The sequence below is a fragment of the Triticum dicoccoides genome, chromosome 5A (assembly GCF_002162155.2).
Source record: "Triticum dicoccoides isolate Atlit2015 ecotype Zavitan chromosome 5A, WEW_v2.0, whole genome shotgun sequence".
NCBI classification, from domain to species: Eukaryota; Viridiplantae; Streptophyta; class Magnoliopsida; order Poales; family Poaceae; genus Triticum; species Triticum dicoccoides.
Window position 1 is genome coordinate 591,838,291 of NC_041388.1, and position 7,805 is coordinate 591,846,095.

Sequence of the window (7,805 nt, forward strand, 5' to 3'; positions counted from 1 at the left end):
ACCTTTGTTTGTGGAAGAGTTCATGTGTGCCAAAGTTGAGGTGATTTGGAGGTGGTCGAAAAAATGACCGCATCCTGGAGGGGCCATTTGGACTTAAGCCAGTTTTTGAACAAATGTGATTTTTTCCACCACCTCCAAATCATCCAAACTTTCTTGAACATGGTGACCCGCATGTGCCAATCATGCCTATGAAAGAAAATTTGGAAAAATAATATTTTACAATCCCCCCTGTGGTATAGACCGATGTTTTGACCCGTCAGTCTAGAGGGCATTATAAATTAATTAAAATTTCAAAAAAAAAATATAAAACCTTGGAAACCCACCTTCGTTTGTGCAAGAGATCATGTTTGCCAAAGTTGAGGTGATTTGGAGGTGGTCGAAAAAAACCTAGAACACTGCTGCGGCGTGACGCAACGTGCGTTTTGTGTCCGAATTCGTGCACACCTTGCCTGGGGGGGCCACATTGGCCATGCTCACATGCTCCCAAATGGTGGGGTCATCTCATGCGTGACCCCACATGCACCATGTACAAGCCGGACCAGTCGGGTCTGTCGGAGGGCAAGTTTGAAAGAGGTTTTCCTTGCCGGACCCACCAAATGATCCCAAACTTTTTGCACACCGTACCATGACCATGGAATGCTTGTGGGAGGAGAATTCATACACCATGGCCTCATTTTTGTTGAAACCCAATTAATATCCATGTGTATTACATGTAAGTGAGTATGTGTAAAATTTATTAGATGGCTTGAAGCTCAAAACATTAACTTGTCATATATGCAAAAAGAATGTGTATTGAATGCAAGTGAGCATGTATATAATTTAGTGTGTGATTTGAAGAATACACATGGCAATATGCCCAAAAAAGTGCCCACCTACCAGAGCAGGAGAATTCGTACTCCACGGCCTGCATACGACTAGGAACCCTGCCGTGCATGGGCCAGGATGCAAGCCCGTGGTGTAGACTAACTCTGCTGCTAGTAGGGCCCACGGGGCAAAGGGGATGAGAGTTAGGCAATGTACTGCCTGCAATTGATAGGAGCTTGGGTGGGGAGTCGCAGATGGGTATATAAACCGATGTGGCGCCCTCTCGCTTGGCGAGGTGGGACTAAACTCCCACCACCCAACGGCTGTGCGCTGCGATGTGCCCTGCGCGGCTCCGCCTTGGGCCCAATTCGGGCGGGCTGGCCCAGGGCAGCCTTACCCGTGCGCTGATATGTTTGATATTTTCTTTGTTTCTTTTCTTGTTTATATTTCTAATATTTAAAATCAAATCTCTTTTTTTTCTATATTATTTCTAACAGTGTTTACTAAAATTAAAAAAAATATGCCAAATTTTGTTGTGTTTTATTTCATTTGTTCGTTCTCTTTTGTATATTGATAATATTTACGAAATATAAACTAAAATGGTGTGCTTTATTTCAATTCTTTATTCTAATATTTCTTATCTTTATTATTTTTGAAATATTTTTAATTTGTAAGATAAAATGTTCTGTTTTATTTCACTTCTTCATTCTAATATTTGTTCTCTTCTTTATATTTGAAATATTTCCAAAATGTAAGATAATATGTTATCTTTTATTTCACTTCTTCATTCTAATATTTGTTCTCTTCTTTATATTTGAAATATTTCCAAAATGTAAGATAATATGTTGTCTTTTATTGCACTTATTCATTTAAAATTTTCTTCTGTTTTCTATATTCTCCTCTTTTCTTTGTTCTAACAGTTATAAATTTAAATAATGTATGATATAATGTTGTCTCATATTTCACTTTTCATAGCTGTCTTTCCTAATTATAAATTTTCTTTTCTGTTTCATACTTGAAATATTATTAAATCAAATATAGTTGGGACAATCGCATGTATGACTCCACCTGCACCATGTACTACAAGCAGGTTGTAACGCCCCAGATATAACTTTCCCTATTCGTACTCCAACTTTTGCCGTTTTCGGCGTTAAGTTATATTTATTTCTCGGGTTCGGGTCTTTGTCTCCGTGTGTTGTTTTCGTTTTCATGCATCTCATATCATGTCATCATGTGCATTGCATTTGCATACGTGTTCATCTCATGCATTCGAGCATTTTCCCCGTTGTCCGTTTTGCATTCCGGCGCTTCGTTCTCCTCCGGTGGTCATTTCTACCTTTTTTTTGTGTGTGGGGATTAAACATTTCCGAATTGGGCCGAGACTTGCCAAGCGACCTTGGTTTACTACCGGTAGACCGCCTGTCAAGTTTCGTACCATTTGGACTTCGTTTGATACTCCAACGGTTAACCGAGGGACCGAAAAGGCCTCGTGTGTGTTGCAGCCCAAAACCCTTCCAAAGTGGCCCAAAAACCCATCTAAGACCTCTCCATCATCTCGGTCGTTCGATCACGATCGCGTGGCCGAAAACCGCACCTCATTTGGACTCTCCTAGCTCCCTCTACCTATAAATATGTGCTCCCCTCCCGAAATTCGCGGATGAACCCTAAAAACTCTTCCCCTCGCGCCGCCGGACGCGTCCTCACCGCGCCCGGACATGTCCGCTCGGTCGCCACCTCACTCCGACCAATCCCATCGCGCCACGTCACCCAACCGCCGCCGCCAGCCTATCCCGAGCCGCCACCTCACCTCCCGTGCGCCCACTTCGCCGCAATCCTCCCGGGGCCCAGATCCAGCCCGCCCCGGGCCGAATCGGGCCGCCGCCCGCGCCGGCTCCATGGTTCCGCTCGAGAGGAGGAGCTCGTCGACCCTGCAGCCTTCTGCCGTCCTCGTCGGGTCCCGCTGCACCGTCGCGGGTGACCGCACCGGCGAGATCTCCGTCGCCTGACCTTCTCCCTTCCCCCATGCACTCTCTCTCATGCCCTCTCTCTCCCTCGCAGGTCAACCACCGCCTTGGGTTCCTGCAGCCTCGAACTCCATCCCTCGCCCACGGACGGGATCCGCCGGATCCGATCCGCCGCAGTCCGTTCCCGCCATCCGCCGGAGTCCTCCGTGGGAGCGCCGCCCCACCTCGCCGGAGATGCGCCGCTGCCTGCCTGCCTCTCCGATCTAGGCGGGATCGGGAGGAGAGCGACGAGCGCCCGCGTGGGCCTCCTCCCCGCCTTGGCCTCCCAGGCCCAGTTCCAGCTGGCCCGAGTCCGGCCCAGCGAGCCGCCCCCGCCTCGGCCTGCCTCCTCCTTCACGGGCCGAAGCCCATGGGTGAGGCCACCCAGCGCCCCACCTTTTTTTTCCTTCCTGCTGTTGGGCTTGCCCCAGATTCGGCCTGCATCGTTTTTTTCCAGTTCTGGACGATTTGTCTATTATTCCAGAGATTGCCAGTTTTGCAGAAAAGTCCCCCTAGTTCATGCATTTAATAACTCACTAACCGTGCATCGGATTAAAATGTTTTATATATGAAACTTGCTCAGAATTTTGTGTAGATTAATAATATCCAACTTTCATCTATGTTTGAAATGTTAAAAATGATGTTTGTTCAAATTTGCCCCTATGCCATGCTTAAATGATTTAATTCATAACTAAATAACTGTAGCTCCGATTTAAATAATCTTTATATGTAAATGGGGTAGAAAAATGTCTAGTTTAACATGGTGCACTCATCTTGCATGTTTAACAACTCTAAAATAATGTTTAGGGCAGAACAGTACCAAACCTTAAATTATGCATATGAGGATTTTCCGGAATTGTTGTTCGTTGCTTCCGGCCGCATTTAAACTTGCCTAGATAGGTAGTTTTGTTGTGCTTCACCTCTTGCCATATTAATCAACATTTAATATTGTTGGGGTACATAAACGAGAGAGAACTAAATAATTGATGTGGTGTTTTGTCAATATGCATCCCGATGCATATTGAGCTCCACTTAATTTGTAGGATTGCTTGTGCACTTTGCCATGCCATGCATATTTAAACCGGACATGCATCATGCTTGATTGTGCATCATGCCTTGTTTATGTGGTGGTTGTTTACTATGTTGTTTGCTTCTTTCTGGTGTTGCTTCTTTGGGTTGTTTCCGGTAACGTCTTGTTGTGAGGATTCATTCGACTACGTCTGTTTGTCTTCTTCATGGACTCATTCTTCTTCCTTGCGGGATTTCAGGCAAGATGATCATACCCTCGAAATCACTACTATCTTTGCTATGCTAGTTTTCTCGCTCTTTTGCTATGCCAATGCTACGATGCCTACCATTTACTTGTCAGCCTCCCAAATGGCCATGTCAAACCTCTAACCCACCTTGTCCTAGCAAACCGTTGATTGGCGATGTTACCGCTTTGCTCAGCCCCTCTTATAGCGTTGTTAGTTGCAGGTGAAGATTGAAGTTTGTTCCTTGTTGGAACATGGAGATGTCGTTCCTTGTTGGGACTTGTTTACTTGTTGGGATATCACTATATATCTTATTTAATTAATGCATCTATATACTTGGTAAAGGGTGGAAGGCTCGGCCTTATGCCTGGTGTTTTGTTCCACTCTTGCCGCCCTAGTTTCCGTCATATCGGTGTTATGTTCCCGGATTTTGTGTTCCTTACGCGGTTGGGCTATAATGGGAACCCCTTGACAGTTTGCCTTAAGTAAAGCTCTTCCAGCAATGCCCAACATTGGTTTTACCATTTGCACTAACAACCTACCACCTTCCCTTGGGTTCTGCAGACTCAAGGGTCATCTTTATTCTAACCCCCCCGGGCCAGTGCTCCTCTAAGTGTTGGTCCAAACTAGAGCCCTGTGCAGCGCCCCCTCGGGGAAACTCGAGGTTTGGTTTTAGTTGTATGGATTGCTCATCTGAGTGTGCCCTGAGAAAGAGATATGTGCAGCTCCTATCGGGATTTGTCGGCACATTCGGGCGGTGTTGCTGGTTTAGTTTTACCCTGTCGAATTGTCTTGTTGTACCGGGATACCGAGTCTGATCGGAATGTCTCGGGTGGAGGTCTATTCCTTCGTTGACCGTGAGAGCTTGTGATGGGCTAAGTTGGGACACCCTGCAGGGATTTGAACTTTCGAAAGCCGTGCCCGCGGTTATGGGCAGATGGGAATTTGTTAACGCCCGGTTGTAGAAAACCTGAAGTTGACCTTAATTAAAATGAATCAACCGCGTGTGTAACCGTGAGGGTCTCTTTCGGGCGGTGTCCGGGAAGTGAACACGGTTGTTGGAGTTATGCTTGACGTAGGTTGTTCTAGGATCACTTCTTGATCATACTTTTATCGACCGTGCTTTGCCTTCTCTTCTCGCTCTCATTTGCGTATGTTAGCCACCATATATGCTAGTCACTTGCTGCAGCTCCACCTCATACCTTTTACCTTACCCATAAGCTTAAATAGTCTTGATCGCGGGGGTGTGAGATTGCTGAGTCCCCGTGGCTCACAGATACTTCCAAAACCAGCTTGCAGGTGCCGATGAGTCCGTGCAGATGACGCAACCCAGCTCAGGAGGAGCTCGTTGAAGATCTTGTCCTTTGTGTTGTTCCATTCTAGTTGATCAGTAGTGGAGCCCAGTTGGGGTCGATCGGGGACCTTGTCGCATTTGGGGTTCTTCTTTTATTTTGGCTCCGTAGTCGGGCCCTGATTGTATTTGGATGTTGTAATGTTTTATTCATGTAATTGTGTGAAGTGGCGAGTGTAAGCCAACTATGTATCTCTTTCCCTTATGTATTACATGGGTTGTGTGAAGATTACCTCACTTGCGACATTGCTTTCAATGCGGTTATGCCTCTAAGTCGTGCTTCGACACGTGGGAGATATAGCCGCATCGAGGGCATTACACAGGTTCTTCTTCTCGGTCTCACCAATTGATACCAAACTTTTATGCACACCCTACGATGACCATAGCAAGCATGTCTGGCAACTACCGTTCATTTCTGACACTATGCATTTTGTAGGCGTTTTGCGGTGATAAAACCCTAGAACAGTGCCCCGACGTGACGCAACGTGCGTATTGCGTCCGAATTCGTGCACACCTTGCCTGGGGGGCGCATTGGCCATGCCCAGGTCCTCCCAAAAAGTTGGGGCCATCTCATGCATGCCTCCACATGAACCATGTACAAGCCGGACCATTCGGGTCTGCCGGAGGGCAAGTTTGAAAGAGGTTTTCCTTGACGGTCCCACCAAATGATCCCAAACTTTTTGCACACCGTACCATGACCATGGCATGCATGTGGGAGGAGAATTCATGCACCACGGCCTCATTTTTGTTGAAATCCAATTAATATCCATGTGTATTACATGTAAGTGAGCATGTGTTAAATTTATTAGATGACTTGAAGGTCAAAACATTAACTTGTCATATATGCAAAAAGAATGTGTATTGAATGCAAGTGAGCATGTGTATAATTCAGTGTGTGATTTGAAGATCAATACACATGGAAATATGCCAAAAAAAGTGCCCACCTACCAGAGCAGGAGAATTCGTACTCCACGGCCTGCATACGACTAGGAACCCTGCCGTGCATGGGCCAGGATGCAGGCCCGTGGTGCATAATATCTCTGCTGCTAGAAGGCCCCACGGGGCAGCGGGGACGAGAGTTAGGCAATGTACTGCCTGCAATTGATAGGAGCTTGGTAGGGGAGTCGCAGCCGGGTATATAAATCGGTGCGGCGCTCTCTCGCTTGGCGAGGTGGGACTAAACTCCCACCACCCAACGGCTGTGCACTGCGATGTGCCGTGCGCGGCTCCACCTTGGGCCCAATTCGGGCGGGCTGGCCCAGGGCAGCCTTACCAGCGCGCTGCTCTGTTTGATATTTTCTTTGTTTTTCACTTCTTAACTCCAAAATTTATTTTCTTGTTTATATTTCTAATATTTAAAATCAAATCTATTTTTTCTATATTATTTCTAACAGTGTTTACTAAAATTTAAAAAACATGCCAAATTCTGTTGTGTTTTATGTCATTTGTTCATTCTCTTTTGTATATTGATAATATTTACGAAATATAAACTAAAATGGTGTGTTTTATTTCAATTATTCATTCTAATATTTCTTATCTTTATTATTATTGAAATATTTTTAGTTTGTAAGATAAAATGTTCTGTTTTATTTCACTTCTTCATTCTAATATTTGTTCTCTTCTTTATATTTGAAATATTTTGAAAATGTAAGATAATATGTTATCTTTTATTTCACTTCTTCATTCTAATAGATCTTATCTTTTTTATATTTGAATTATTTTTTAAATGTAAGATAATATGTTGTCTTTTATTGCACTTATTCATTCAAAATTTTCTTCTGTTTTCTATATTCTCCTCTTTTCTTTGTTCTGACAGTTATAAATTTAAATAATGTTTGATATAATGTTGTCTTTTATTTCACTTTTCATGGTTCTCTTTCCTAATTATAAATTTTCTTTTCTGTTTCATATTTGAAATATTATTAAATCAAATCTAGTTGGGACAATCTCATGCATGCCTCCACATGCACCATGTACTAGAAGCAGGTTTATCTTCTCGGTCTCACAAATTGAGACCAAACTGTATGCACACCCTAGGATAACCATGGCAAGCATGCATGGCGAGTATCGTTCATTTCCGTCACTCAATGCATTTTCTAGGCATTTCCCGGCGACAAAACCCTACAACACTGCCCCCACGTGACGCAACATGCGTTTTGTGTCTGAATTCATGCACACCTTGCCTGGGGGACCACATTGGCAAGCCCACATGGTCCCAAAAGTTGGGGTCATCTCATGCATGCTTCCACATGCACCATGTACAAGCAGAACCATTCGGGTCTGCCGGAGGGCAGGTCTGAAAGTGGTTTTCCTTAATGGTCCCACCAAATGATCCCAAACTTTATGCATACCCTAGGATGACCATGGCATGCATGCATGACAAGTATCGTTCAT